Raw genomic sequence first — 16,121 nt, 5'->3', positions numbered from 1 at the left:
ACATGTTTAAACTGAGAACACTTACCATTTTATATTCATATCATTTTTCTTTTGATGGCAGAAACAAGTCTTTATAAAGTTTCTACTGGGCCACGTTTACCACGAAGTGTAGCGTCCTCTGTCCCTGCGCACAGAGATTTCTCCACATTATTTTGATGATGTTATTTACTGCAGTTGACGAGGTATTCAAAGTCTCTGCAATTTAAGGTTGAAGCACATTATTTTTTTACGATCTTTGACACAAATTTTATTTTTTTATTTATTTTTTTGCAGATTTGTGAACTTTGCCCATCTTTACTCATGTTACTCACCTGTTGTCAGTTAACCTGATTAGTTGCAAATTGTTTCTCCAGCTGTTTCCTTTTAGTACCACTTACTTTTCCACAAATTACTATGATGATTAGAACGACTAAAAGTAAAACTAATACAAACTGAAGTGAAACTAAACTGAAAATTAAAAATGAAGTAAAATCTAATATAAAACAAAGAGACGAAACTATAATAACCCTGGGACATGTTCACACACTGAACTGTTTATGAGTGTGATGTCCTGTGGGAAGAAGCATTTCTTGTGTCAGCCTGTTTCAGAGCTCTTTAGCGCCTGCCAGACGGGAGAAATTCACATAAGTTCTGGACAGAGTGTGAAGTGTCTGGGATGGAAAAATAACCCTCAGAGGAGTCCTGGTTACTGTTATATCTCTGCATTTACATTTTAAACCAAAGTATATACATTTTAACACGATTAAAGCTTAGATGGATAATACTTCTGTTAGAAAAAAAACAACACTTATAGGTCTTCATAGTTGCAAACTCCCGAAACATCAAGGGTAAGAAAATGAAACCAGGGTTTGAATCTTCCACAGTCTTTGGTTTTAATCTCTATGCAGCATTTAAAGAAAAGGGGGAAAAGAGAGCGGTGAGGAGTTTGAGAATAAGAGAATCTCATTAGTATCCTTCAGCTGTCAGCTCCATGTTTTACAGCTCCTTCCGGTTGGACACCGCACACCAAACCAGAGTCCAATTTGCCGAGTGACAGACGAAGTGAAAGGAGACAAACTCCGTCTCTCTCCGTCTGTTTCGTTTTACGCGAGCGTGTTTGGACCGGAGACACAAAGAAGAATCCAGAGAAAACAGCCTGACCTCTTCACCTCTAATCTCATAATCAGGGTGTGTGGTCACTTCCAGTTCACTGCACTGTATATTTCTGCCCAGTGTGTTGGGCACAGAGAGTAGACAGCTGGCCACTGAAAGGAGACGAGTGAAGACCGAAAAGGGCCAATAACTGCTTTGGCTGCTGCCAAAACCAAACACTCTGACCACACTGACATAACATGTGAAATATCTGTTTTTCAGGAAACAGAAAAATACAGTGTTTTTAAAGCTGCTGTTGATTTTTTAAGCTTAACATTATGAAAGCTAAAGCCAAGAAATAACCTCACTGCCTTAATTTGTGTACAGTGGCAGGCCTGAGAATATTTGCAGTTCAAAATAAACTAATATCCTCATAATAGTCTGTGTTTATAGACCATGTTGGGAATCTATACAGACCCTTAAGGCCTTGCATGTTCTTTCCACTTAGATTAGCCTGGCATGGCTTTGTCTTTGTCTGGCCTGTCCCTGCAGGGCGCACACACACCATTACTGTGCCACTGTCCTCATATGGAGCACGGGTCCAAAGGCCAACTCCATTGGTCCATTATAATTCACATTATCATGCGTTGTGTTGTTCCCTGTAACTGTTAATCAGCTCAGCCTCCGGGGAAAGTGGAGGGAAACTCCAGTCTAGACGCACACAGTGAAGAGCATGTAGTGGAGTCGTTGCTCTTATGCACTATACAGGGAACGTGCACGCACTAAAGCTGCATTAATCCAGGATCTGTTTTCAGCTGATAGTGTTTAAAGTGGATCTGCACAAAGAGGGGTGCAGCATGCAGACCACGAGGATCATCTGGGTGCCAAGGGGGAAGACACGCTGGCATCTCTCCATCCCTTTCTCTGCTCCCTTTCTCGTCTGACACTAACCATGTGGATGGAGAGGAGGGGGGCAATTGCCAATTTCTGGGACACCCCATCCCCCCAGCCCTGCAGCTTCCCCTGTTGGCACTGATTCAGATGCACACTCATACACAAATATTGTATTTACCCATTTCTCTTATCCGGTGACGGTTTGGTCACAGCCTAACCTAAATGTGTGCCACATGACAATCTGAGCCACTGCTCTCAAAGTTAGCATCAACTGTCATCCTGGGTAAAGCACTGCTGACCCCTAAAGCTAAACAAAGATCTTTTAACAATTTGGTCCACAGAATGAGTCAACATGGCCTTTTCAACCAGATTCAGACTCATTAGATTTTACAAGCCTAAATTAGATTCTTTCTCCATAAATTTAAAGTGAATTTTTTTTTACTTTTGAATTATCTGTTGTATTATGTCACGTTAGCTATGTTTGCTGTGCACACTTACAGTTATGGCAGTTTTGTTTTCACCATACAATAACTCAAAAAATTGTACATAACCTTAACATCACTGAATTTCCCGGAGGAACCCAGCAGAGGGATTAATAAAGTTTTATCTAATCTATCTAATCTAAAATCAAAATCAACACATCTAGTATGCTGCTAGGTAAAGAGCCAAGCTAGCTAATGAGACAGGCTAGCAGCAAACAGTTCAGAAGAATTTTAAACAGATGAGATTGGCAAATTACAAAAATTAGCTTTTGTTTTGTCCCCCACTCCCACCCATAACAAACAAAAACAAATAAAAAAAGCTAAAATATGTTATCAACAAGCTAGCTATCTTAGCTTAACTAGAGCTTAGCTTAGCTTAGCTTAGCTTAAATAGAGTGTTATAAAATGCACACACTTATAAACCAGAAAAAGGTAGAAAATGGTAGAAGTATTATTTGATTTTCTACTTTCCACAAGGTTGTGAACCCCTTAATTTTTTTTTTATTAGCTTTAACTGGAATGATTTAATCAGGACAAACAAGAATGAAATACAATAAATCCAGATTGCATTTGAAAAGATGTGAATTTAATCCTATAGCTGCAACATTAAAACCATTGAATCTAAAAGTGGACATTGTAGACCCAGTATACTGGTTCCTGTTATTCATGTATGTGCCATACACACATGCCATACATTAGCCATACACTTTTTGTTTATGGTTATTAAGGCACATGGAAGATATCCATCCATGGTATATCAAATAAAGTTATTTAAAACTATTATATATATATATATATATATATATATATATATATATATATATATATATATATATATATATATGAACCATATTAAATAAATAAATAGTATCTGGGGAACTCCACTTCTTTTTGGTCCATATTTTAAATTTTTTTCTTGCTTTTTGTTTGTCAGCTCTCCTATGAACTATGTTCTTAATTACAAATATTTTGCGACTGTGCTGCTGCTGCCACTCGCAGTCTGTGTTTATATATCTGTACATAATCATCCTGTCATCAAGCCTCCATCACTGCAAACCCGCGACCTCGTTCTTGCTTGTCCTTCAGTTCACTCTCTCCCCGATCTCCACCTCTCCTCTTGGGTTATATCACGGGCTCTTTTTACATAACTGACACAGCAGGGAGAGTTATCAAGTCTCATCTCCTCCTCGATAGCTTTAGTTCTCTAATTTCTTCAAGGGAAATGTCAATTCAGAGACCCGATGGAGAGATAGGACTGTTAGATTTTCTGAGAGAAGAGATGATGAGCACTGGCTTATCTCCAAACTCTGAATCAAGATACTGTTTATTCATCTGATATTTTCTCCTCTTCTAAGATCAACTTATTTGTGTGGGCTTTAGGGTGGGTTTGAGTTTTGGCCCCATTGGGGAATTACTCAGAGTGAATGAACCATTGCCCACAGGTTGCAATAGATTAGCAAGCGGCGATCAGTCATACTGATTATAACACTAGAGAAACACAAACCTTACGCCATCAGCCAGCTCCCCGCCCGCCTCAGTTCACAAACGCTGACACACTTAGCAGCCGACTGTTGTGTTGGTTTAATTCCTTCCCCCTCCTCACGTCTGCCTTTTCCTCCACTTAGGGACCTGTGACTAAATGGATTTGCATCTCTTTTTCTGCATCATTCCCAAAGGGGTGCCATCCCTCCATGCGGGACGGTTTACTTAACTCAAGTGAAACAGATACCAGTGTGTATGGGAGAGGAGGTGTATTATGCAGTCTGTCGCAATGCTGACACACCTGATGTACTGTACACATGCTGACCCCCCATCACCCCGGGCTAAATGCACTCACTCCATTCATGGCAGCCACTTCCATTCAGAAGCTTCAGAGCCAATTAGCACCTGCACAGTCCTCACAGGAAGACCAGGCCTCCTGCTACATGGGAAGTGTGATGTTGTGAAATGCCCCAGCTGAACCAACAAAACCAATGCACGTGCTGGTACTCATGCACAAACGCCCCAACGCACTTGCACAAGCACAAGAGTGGAAAAACTCAATTTTCCTCCATTTTAAGAAGTGGCTCGTGGGTAATGTGTGCAGCAGGATTTGACAAGCAAGAAGCAATCCAGTGATTTTACACATTAAGCTGTGCTCAGGTGTCACTGCTCAGCCTGTAAAATGTTTGTGGCAGCAAGGGAGGAGCTTTGAGAGGTGTCAGGAATTAGTGATGTTGTAGGGGTTAATGTAGCTTTCTAATTTTTATTTATTTTTGTGAACATCTCATGGTGGATTATGTGAAAATAATTTTTTTTTGCACTGTCCCATAAAAAGGATTACATAATTGTGGAGGAAATAAACGAAACTAAAATACATGTCTGAATATAATGTTTTACATACAAAATTACACTGTTCATAAGTGCTCAGTGTGTCCCGCTTTGGACACACAGCATATGTCTCCATACTTTTATGAGCATGTCAGGAGTGACTGCAGTCATGGCTGCCGTTATGCTACCTACCAGCAAACACGTGAAACTCATGAATTCACTCTTTCTAACAGTACACGTTTGGACTAGAGATGGACCGATCCGATATTACGTATCGGTATCGGTCCGATACTGACCTAAATTACTGGATCGGATATCGGAGAGAAATAAAAAATGTAATCCGATCCATTAAATATAAAAAAACACCTCACAAAACTTGCGACACGGCGTAACTCGGCTCATAACCGTAGCACAGCGGAGCAGTGTGGTCACGTGATAGAGCGGCTGTGTGTATTTGTAGCCTGCTAGCAAACATTTCATCTCCGAGGAAGTTATCTCAGAGAGAAGTAAAGCAAGTGTGTAAGTTCATCTCTGAATGTTTGTAAAACATTCCCGCGTTAAGCTTAACAACCGATATATGGAGCGACTGCCTCTCTCTCTCTCTCTCTCCTGCTGCTACTTCAATCGTGAAACTGCTTAATGATCAGCTGATCGGCTTTTCTGTCGCGAGTCCGTCTCTCTTCTTTGTTTTTGGCCCACTTTGCACCAGAAAGAGGAAACCAGCGGCTGAACAACAGCAGCACGTTTAACCTTGATAAGCTGTTGTTAGAATTTATTTAATATTACTTTCTACACCAGGATCTTTTTCTACGTAGCTGACGGCTGGTAACTGTGCAGGGGCGGATCTAGCAAAGTTTAGCCAGGGGGGCCGATAGGGCATTAACAGGGAAAAGGGGGCACAAAGACATACTTTTCTTTCTTATTCTCTTTTAAAATGTCTAGTTTTAATAAATAATTATCTGAATCTTACACCCAAAGTTTTAATCTGATGTAAAATGTATAGAAGTCCATTACTGTATATAGTAACTGTTAAGTCTAATATACCCTAGTAAGCTATAGTACTTTTTCCTTTGGGAAGGTACCATCTGTGAATTCTGCAATTCTGTTGAAGAAAGATGTTGAATCTATTTAATTATTCTTGAAAAATAATTGATTTCTGTGCATTTTTTTCACCCTGCATCAAATTAAAGTTGATTACATTGATTAAGCATCATGAGGAAGAGGGTGGTTCCCTATTTTCTTTTGCTGGGAGTTTGCAACCCTATTAGTTAGGTTGTTTAATATTTCTGCTAAGTACTCTTTAAAATACCAGAATAGGGAGGATGGAGTAGGTTTAACTTTATTAGATTGATCAGTATTGCTGATCTATGAAATATTTTGGGTACAGTGTGTTTTTTTTACATACAGGTATAACAGAATAGCTTTAGTGTTGTTGTTGTTGTTTAACTTGAGTATGAACTTATACAAAAAGCAGCAAGATATTTAAAAAACAGTTTTATTGATTAAAAAACACACTATATCGGATTCATATCGGTATCGGCAGATATCCAAATTTATGATATCGGTATCGGTATCGGACATTAAAAAGTGGTATCGTGCCATCTCTAGTTTGGACATCAGATGATTTCTTCTGATGCATGCTGTCCTAGAGGGTCCTAGAGTCCTAGAGGGAGCTACAGTCATGCATCCTTTCAGGCTTCAGAAAATCCATCCATCCATCTTCTGCTTATCCCATTTAGGCTCGAAGGGCAAAATGTGCGGTACACCCTGGAGTATTTACCAGCCTTATATTCTAAGGTAGAAAGAGTTTGAACAAAGTACAACATGGTGTTACATGTGACCTGAATAACGTGCAATCAAGCTGTTAACATGACTGGGCCAAGGAGATAATTAGCACAGAACGAAATAGTGGAGGAATTGTAGCCTGTGGTAGTAACATCATACTATCATACTTCACCACACAGTCTGTAAATCCTTTCTTCCTATCTTCAAATTCCAGTGATTTTTATTCTAATGGTGAGATAAGTAAGATCTGAGTGGGTTACATATACGAGGACACATACACATGCACTCATAGCTGACGTCCAAGTGTTTTTATCAGCAACTCAGACACACAAGTATAACTTTTCCTCATTTACAAGAAATGAATAAAGTGATCAGACATAGTAAGAATGTGGGCGGAAAGGGATGTTGATTATTAAATGCTGATGACTTGTTAAAGTTCCTAAACAGTGGGTCTGATTACAAGCTCATAAAAGTTTCTGTTGTAGCCCCGTGGGGATAATAAATTACTTCCACTGAAAGGATGTTATCTTGTAGGGTACACATATTTCATGAGCTATGGTAAAATATGAAAGTTTGGAATTAAAGACTCGTATTCACACAATATGACTGTTTTGTCACGCACTCAGAAATAGGATTAAGTGTCCCTACAGGTACATGCTACACCTAGGGATAAATACAGAACTGGAAGGCAATTATGTGTACTGTTCAAGTATAAAAAATTAAATTCTAGGAGCAAAAAACAATTTCTAGTTTAAAATTTCTTTCTGTATTTGGGTATCTCCTGGTAGGGTGGCTTGGTGGAACAGTGGTTTTCACTGTCGCCTCACAGCAAAAGGTCCTGCGATTCAATTCTTCCTGTGCCTGTGTGGGTTCTCTCTCAGTTCTCCACAGACATGCACGTTAGCTATGAGTTTTACAAATTTGCAAATACAATTTACATCACTAGTGACAGTTAGGATTAACCAAGAATTTGGCCAACTTAATACTCAGACAACAGCACTGGCCAGCTCATGATGATTACATCATCATCTTTAAATCTAATGGAAAAAAATACAATTATATACATTCCACTCTTGCTGTGAAACATGTACCTTTTTAAAAAAAAATAATTTTCCTTTGAAAATCAGACTATAAGCTCTGTACACTTGCATGTCCATTTCTAAAGGAATAAATGAGTAAAAATATATAAAACAGATTCACAGATACCGCTTAATACTGCTTTGTACCTTTTTTTTAAGCATCTGATTTTGGATATCAAGGTACAAAATTGTCACTACAATACACAAAACTGCAGTAACAGGGTACAGTAAGATCAATAAAGAGTGGACAGTAATGAGTCCACTGTAAATGTTCCACTGTTAGTACATTAATGGTTTATTTAACTGATACTATGATGTTGGAAACACATTGATGAGTAGAGGTATTAAAGGAGTCTTTGGGTAAATGTTTGCATTGGCAGTTTTTCAGAAGCTGCTTTTAGAAATCTAAAGGCAGGCTGATATAGAAATATTTAATTCTGAGGAACTATTAGCTATTAGCCATTTTTAGTGAGTCAGTTGTAATAGATCGTGTCTAAACTGTGATATTTTTTCCTGTTGCGCAGTGGGACAAAGGCAGAAAAACCTGCACGAGCCTGAAAATTGATTGACAGCTATACCCTCCTTTTAAAAATGCTGTTGTTTGCTTTCAAAAGCTCTGAAAGCTTCGGGTTAAGCCCTGTTCTTATCAAACAATCGCCCGTCACCCTGGTTCTCTGGCCATTTTCATCACTCCTTCTCCTTGTTCACTGTTTCCTAATCTCTGCTTCTCTGCCTTTACATCATCTCTCTCTTTTCCTCCGTTTGAGCCGCTGTCCCCCTATCTGCCAGCCTGTGCTGGTACATCCCCTTCTCTCTGCCTTTGTCAATGTATTTTGCCCTTATAAGGAGAGAGCACAGGCAGACTGTACTAACCGCATGAGCTTAGCGGGGGTGTTGCAGGGGCAGGAGGACCACGGCAACTGTAACGGCAGGGTGAGATGGGAGGAGGATGGAGGAGAGTGGATGGATGGCTGGGGACGGGGGGGTGAAGCCACCACACTTCTGTCAATGACCACCCCTTCACCCCCACCCACCCCCCAAGTAAGATGACAGAAATAGGCACAAGAGAGGAGGAGGAAGGATGAGAAAGAAGAGGATAGAGGCTGTAGAGAGATGATGGTGAGGAAAGGCAGGTGAACGAATGTGGGAGTGGGGAGGCTTGCACGTCAGGTCGAGGCTTTAAGAGGCAAAGATCTTCACAACATCGTTTACCTCTCATTTTAAAAGCCAAAAGTTGGTCCACGCTGATTATATATGTTCACAAAGCTCCCATTTTCTGCTCTAAGCAGTATCTGCATGATGCCAGCTCACCAGCTGCCCACATACTCATCGATACAGAAGTCTAAAATTCAGCTGGTGAGAGTCATGGAGGGAGAGTGTGGGCTTCAGTGTTGTGCATGTCGGTATGGTGCAACGTGACTGGTCCAGGATGTTCCCGGTTTTGATGAGAGGAATAAGGCGCCCTTTGACTGGGTGAACCTGATCACACAACACAATTGAGTATGATTACATAACCTAATTATTCAATCTCACCCAAAATGAAGGCAATATATTACAGGCTGTCATATGTAAAATGTAAATGAACAGCATGTTAAACAGCTTTCCTGTTACTGCTGTATTTAATTTTAGTTTTTTTTTTTTGTAAGCACTGATATTTCTTCTTCCTCTTGCAAGTGATTAGAAATAAAGTAAACCCTTCCTTAATTCAATAGACTTACAGTCTTTGTTGGTAAACCTGTCCTATTCTCATATGACCAGAAGTTTGCAGTGGCTTAAATTAGTGTTGCTATTGCTGTGTCATTGATCTTGCTGAGGGACTTCTTTGAGGTTAACAACTCATTTTTTTTCTACTTAAAGTGGACATGAAACACTACATGTACAAAAGCTCATTTACAGTACGGAGCCCTGCTCTCAAAAAACGTTTTTCCTGGTGTTGCCTCTCTACCATAGGGATGAGGAGGGATATGAATAATATGGTCATCTCAGCCATCTCAGGTCTGGCTACAAGCATAACAGCCTCTCCCACCTTGGTAAAAGGTAAAAACAGTACATTTCCCAACACTGCACAGCTATCACTTCTCATTGCAGATGTAGCAAAGAGGCTACTCTTTGGAAGCACCAACCACTGCTTTTACCACCCAAGGATTGTGCAGAATTCATCAGTCCATCAGTCTGTCTGTCCTCTTAACTACTTTTCTAGTTTGTTTGTTTGTTTGTTTTATTTAAAATGAACCTAAATAAAATAATAGTGTAGGGCAGCACGGTGGTACAGTGATTAAACTTCCGTGACCGCAAGAAGGTCCGGACTTTGACTCCACCATCTGGCCGGGGCTTTTCTGTGTGGAGTTTGCATGTTCTCCCCATGTTTGCATTGGTTCTCTCTGGGTACTCTGGCTTCCTCCGTATCCTTTTTTGAGTTGGACAAGGCATTCAGCTATGTCCCTTGGATTGTCCTCTGGGGTTTGAAGTGGGAGTATGGAGTGTCCTGTTCCTGTAAAACCGTTCCAGGGGCTTCGTCCGCAATGCCAGCAAAAAGTCGGACTTTTTTCCTGGTGGATATCGGACTCTGCCAGGGCTGCCTTTTTACATCTATTCTGTTCATAGGGTCTATGGACATGATTTCTGGGTGTAGCCAGGTGACGAAAGGCTTCCACTTTGGTGGTCTCAGAATCTCATCTCTGCTTTTTGCAGATGATATGGTGCTGTTGGCTTCATCAGGTGGTGGCCTCCAGCTGCCTCTGGGGCGGTTTGAAGCTGAGAATCAGGACCTCCAAATCTGGGGCTAAATCATGGTTCTTAGTGAAGTGGAGTGGCCACTCAGAGTCAGGTATGAGTTAATGCTCAAGTGGGGGTGTTTAAGTATCTCGTGGTATCGTTCACGACTGAAGGGAGAGAGGAGCTGGAAATGGACAGATGGATTGGGGTCACAGTTGCAGTGATGTGGGTGTTGGATTGGTCTCAGAGCTGAGAATAAAAATTAAGCTCTTGATCTACACCCCTACCTTCACCTGAGGTCACGAGCTCTATGTAGTGACCAAAACAACGAGTCACAAATACAACTTGGAGAAATTAGCTTTTTCCGTAGGATGGTTGGTTTCTCCCTTTGAGATAAGATTAGGAGTTCAGACCTCTGAGAGAGGCTGAGAGTGGAGCTGCTGCTCCTCCACATCAAAAGGAGCCAGTTGAGGTAGTTCAGGCATCTGACTAGGATACCTCCTGGGTGAGGTGTTCCAGATGTAGGACAAATTAGAGCTAGATCCCTCCTCATAGGCTCCTTTATTTCAATTCAATTCAATTTTATTTATATAGTGCCAAGTCACAACAACAGTTGCCTCAAGGTGCTTAAAAAGAATCTAAACAACTCAACCTTTCTGGTGAAATGTGTGCATGTCGTGACATTTCTGTATTAAAGTCTCCTCAGCTCATATTTCCTCACCACAAGCATCACCCCACGATTTACACCTAATGTGAGTTGTGCACTTTACATCTCCTTATAATTCATGAAGCAAGCCTTTATGGACACTTAACTCAGACACCACAGGCAGTCTGTGTCATTCATGCAGTGGCAAGCAAGACAGGTCGACTGACCTTAAAAAAAAAATCAGACACTGTATAAATAATCGAAGCTGTTCCACCTTGTGTCGGTTGGCAATTATGCTAAGGTATAAATATTTCACCTCCGTATCTCTCTCTGTGCATCGTGGACTGGTCTTCCCATATGGAAAAGATGTATATAAATATTATAAAGTTTGTATCTGTCTTGTGTGAAACTTGTATGAAAACCATACAAGAGTGAAAACAGATATAAGATCCCGAGAAAAATTATATAAATGAAACTTGTATGTTTTGGATACTTACAAAAACAATATATGAAAGTGGCCACTTTCATGAGTAAATCATATAAGTCTTATATGATTCACTATATGAAGTAGGCCACATTTGATGCAAGTCTTTTATAAGTTTTTTCTATTTCTTTTCCATATGGGTTAAGAGGACAGCTTGCCCTTTTTTGCCTTCCAATCAATGTAGGAAAACAGACTGGGAAGGCTTTCGATTCCACAGATGAACTGAAAGGAGTTAAACATGGTGATTACCAGATGCAGAGCTTCAAATACCTCTGGGCAGCTTAGCAAACTAAGAGACTGTATACAGTAGGTATCTTTGGAAGCAAACTTTCCCCAGAAGCTTATGCAAATTGACTTACTCATCATCCTCCCTCGGTATCCTTGGATACGAGTTATTTATTCATTTTGGTCTCCTTCACTGCAGAGCCGCTGGCTCTCGGAGCAACGCACGCAGATCAGGTGATGATCATGTGTCTCATCACACTCATCATGTGTCTACACTCTCTGCTGTTCACACACACACACACACACACACACACACACACACACACACACACACACACACACACACACACACACACACACACAGAAAGACACTGATCTTACTGGGCCCTTTTTCACAGTGTGCTGAGATTTGAATTTATCTTTTAGCCGGCGAGTTCAGCTGGTTGTGAGGGATCAGTAGGAAGCCTCCCATCAAAGACAATGTTTATTAACAGACAACAGGCAAAACTGACTCTCCAATCCTCTCTGGTTTCAAAGAGAACATCTGCTCCTGTGCATATTTGAGCCATTAGGCCAGAGGGTGGTGGTGGTCGGGCTTGTTACAACTGTGAAACTGGAGTGTTTCACTGTTTGAAAGCCTTCCAGATCCTGTTAATGAATGATCAGAGTCTTTTCTGAGAGGAGAAATTAAAAGCTGGTGGTGGTGCTGGTTGTAAGAAAATTCAGAAAAACCAGTGTCATCACGCTGACATATGCTACACACCGCCATCAACAGATGCTATTTTTGAAGCTTCATTTTCGAGTGTAATTCCCGAGGATACTTAGGTTTTTGCATTTGGGTCTTTTATTGCGACGCTGGATTGAATTTACTGCACAGCTCATTAACACTGGAGTAAATTTCATTTACCTGAGTAAGGAGGGGAAGCCTAATTCCCGTTCAGAGAACCAGACACTGTCACTAAATAAATCATAACTGACCAAGGTGCATCATCATAATAAGTCTCACACCAGGTTTATAATAACCTCCCACTCAATGAGCTCGAGTGACTCATGAAAACTCTCTGACGTTGATTCTTTTTTCTTAAGCCTCACAGGAGACAAACTCTCCTACCAGCATTGTGCTGTCAAGCTGAAGAACTTGCTCACTACTGATGAAAAGAATGGTGATGGAGATGGTTCTTCAGCTAACAGGAAGCACTGCAGCCCTACGTCCATGATGTGCTTTTTACTCTGTGGTGGACAACACGTGGCACAGGTGTATCCTGATATATGCACTTCTGCCATGACTTTCTTTGGGTGTCTGCCTGGAGACTTTAATGCTCATAGTCAATACGCTTTAGATTTTCACATAAACCGATGAGCAAAAACATGTTGAAAAGTCAACTAAATAAGTTTCACAATGATGTAAAAGATGTTTCACGTCTTTTCAGATCATTTAAGGGGACAATACATCTAAACTGTCTAACGTTTGTGCAAATAAATGATCTTGTAACACATACTGAGACATATATAGATGATATAAATGTCTTTTTTACAGTATTGTCCAAAACTCCTGCAACACACCTCATTGCTTTATATTTTGCTTGGGAAAAAAAGGAGAAATGGGTGCAAACATACATAGAAATACAGTATACAAGACAAAAATGACAGCCACTCTTCCACTGAGACCTTTCTGGTGAGGCCTTGGTGAGCAGTAGATGACAAACTGAAGGACCAGATGCATCTCTCAGATCCTTTGTCAGATCTTTGCTTTTTTTCCCCTTCTTGTTTCTTACAGACACAACTTTCTGACATTGTTCATTGTTCTCACCCATTGAGTTATGACCCCTTTTTTTTGCTTGAACAAAATAGGTCAGTGTTAAATGACCTATTTCCTCACCCCCCAAAAAACCCACAAAAACCAAAAACATTTTTCTAAAATTGGTCAGATAGAAAGATGAAGCTAATTGCTAAAAACTGCTCCTCAAGCCCTGTTTAAAAAATATACTAGAAAGTCTGGCTAGTGTACTTCTGTTACTGGTCCCAAGCCCAGATCAATGGAACAGCTGCACCAGGAAAGGCAGCTGGGAATTGTAAAACCAGTATCAAACAGCAGATCTATTTAATGTGGCTGTCTCGTGGGAAATAACGAAGGAGCTGAAAGTGCCTCGTGTATACTGTTAAGATGTATTTTAGCTCCACAATAAAGAGAAAATGTGAAAAAAATGTGATTATGGCGTTAACGTCATTGTAACAAGATTAGCGCTGACAGCACTAATACACACACACACACACACACACACACACACATATAGATATAGATAGATAGATAGATAGATAGATAGATAGATAGATAGATAGATAGATAGATAGATAGATATTTTAACCTTTCAACCAATTTCAAACATAAACTGACGACTTTTATACGTCATGCCTGACCGAGCAGATGGAGCCCAGAAAACAACCTCTGTAGATGTCTAATGCTTGGTGGCAACATTTTTTGGGGCCTGCTAACCTTCATATCTGGTATGACTATGCAATACTGTTACTGGTCCCCAGTCCAGATCAATATGATGTTATAAATGTGTGAATGTATTGTGAAAGAGAAGGTGTGCAAGCTGCCAGCTGTGTGTGTGTTTAAGTAATGATGGAGAATATTTGCAAAATGTGAAAGTAGAAGAAAGAAGAAGACCTTCTCAGGCAGAACCACACAACAGGAAGACCCCCTGTGTACTTGTTAGGTTCAACTGTGGTTTACATTTAGGCATGCAGAGGTGTGAGGAGTACAGCTTTGGTGTATCTTTACTGGACTGACTCACAAAGATCCTTTCCTATCAATAATGTACAAAACTTTAAAGGTTTGAAAATGTGCAGAAAGACAGCGCTCATTTACTATGTTATTTGCTGCTCTCTTTGCTATGCTAGAAGATGGTATTATTAGCTACTACAATGCTAGCATACTACTTAAGATGAAAGAAATGATCACACAGATAGCGGTGCTGCGTAGACCTCCATCAGAAATGAGTGAGGCAAGTTTTTTTTTATAGTTACCTCAAATGTCAAATGCTATTTTGACACCTTCCATCTGATTGGCCAAGTTACAGTTTGGCTCACATTTATAGGGTTTCGCTTCAACGTTTGCTTTAACCTCTTCCACGCTTGGGGCACCTGTAACAGATACAATGCGTGCAGTCCCATTTTTTTTAAGGTTGCCAATTCTGTCACATTGGTCACCTACAATACCAGTGAGGTAAGGTCTATTTTTAATACCGACACAACAACACATTGTAAAACTGTCATCAAGGTTCAAGTGGTCTACATAAGTTACACATCACAAAAACAAGTTAACAGCGTCAATATTATTAGCCCCCTGAAAAATGGATCTTTTTATTGAGCCATAGCACAAACCACTGCTGTGTAGTGATGTGCTTTAATTTTGTAATGCTCAAAACTTTTAAAAGTTAAAAGCAAGGGTTATCTTCCAATTTACACACAGTACAAAACTTCAGCACGGGTTTGAGCTGTCACTTGAGAAAGCATCATGTCAGAAACAAAATAAATCAGTTTAGACTTGAGAAAAAGAATAATTGATGCTTACAAAGCAGGAGATGGATATAAGAAAGTTATCTAAGTATTTCGAAGTGTCAAGAACTGGAGTGAAAATATCATCAAGAAATCAAGCAGAGCCACGTTGTGGAGAACACGCCTGGCAGAGGAAGGAACTGGAAGGTTTAATAGACCCAGAAAAGAAAACTAGTTGGAGATGTGCCTAAAAACCTCAGAACAACTGCCAAGACAGTATAAAAACAACCTAACCAAGTCAGTAGTCTCAAAGAAGCGAATCACTGGAACCCTACACAAGAATGGACTGTGAGGTTGCAGAACAAGGAAAACCCCACTTTTACAGAAGAGACACCTTCAAGTCAGACTTCAAGACTGAAGTATGCTAAAGACAACCTGGGGAATGCAATAATGCAATACTGGAATACACTTGAAGTGCGTCGTTTGATCAGATGACTTCAGAGCCACAGAGTGCTGCTTATGTTTGGAGAAAGAAGCCAACCCAAAGAACACCATCTCCACAGTGAAACACGGTTGTGGGAGTATTATATTGTGGGGACGCTTCAGAGTTTCTGAAAAGGGAATCTCGTGGAAAGAAGGATATGTGAAGATTTCCAAAGGAAACATCAAGCAGTCCGCAGCAAAACTGGTTCAGGGTCATTACTTTGTCTTCCAATGTGATGACCCAAAACATACATCGCTTTTCCAACACCAAAGAGAAAATTATTGATGGGCCTGCACAAAGTCCATGACTTGAAATCATTATAAATCTGCAGGATGAACTGAAGACTAAGGTCAATTCCAGAAGACCATCTTATCTGGAGGAGCTTGAGATATTCACCAAAGAAGAATGAGCTGGGATTTTGAGACTTGTTAAAAACTACAACAAA

The sequence above is a fragment of the Neolamprologus brichardi genome, chromosome 22 (assembly GCF_056152115.1).
Source record: "Neolamprologus brichardi isolate AB-2024 chromosome 22, ASM5615211v1, whole genome shotgun sequence".
Classification (NCBI taxonomy): Eukaryota; Metazoa; Chordata; class Actinopteri; order Cichliformes; family Cichlidae; genus Neolamprologus; species Neolamprologus brichardi.
The sequence above is the reverse complement of the archived record's forward strand: the minus strand, read 5'-3'. Positions refer to the sequence as shown.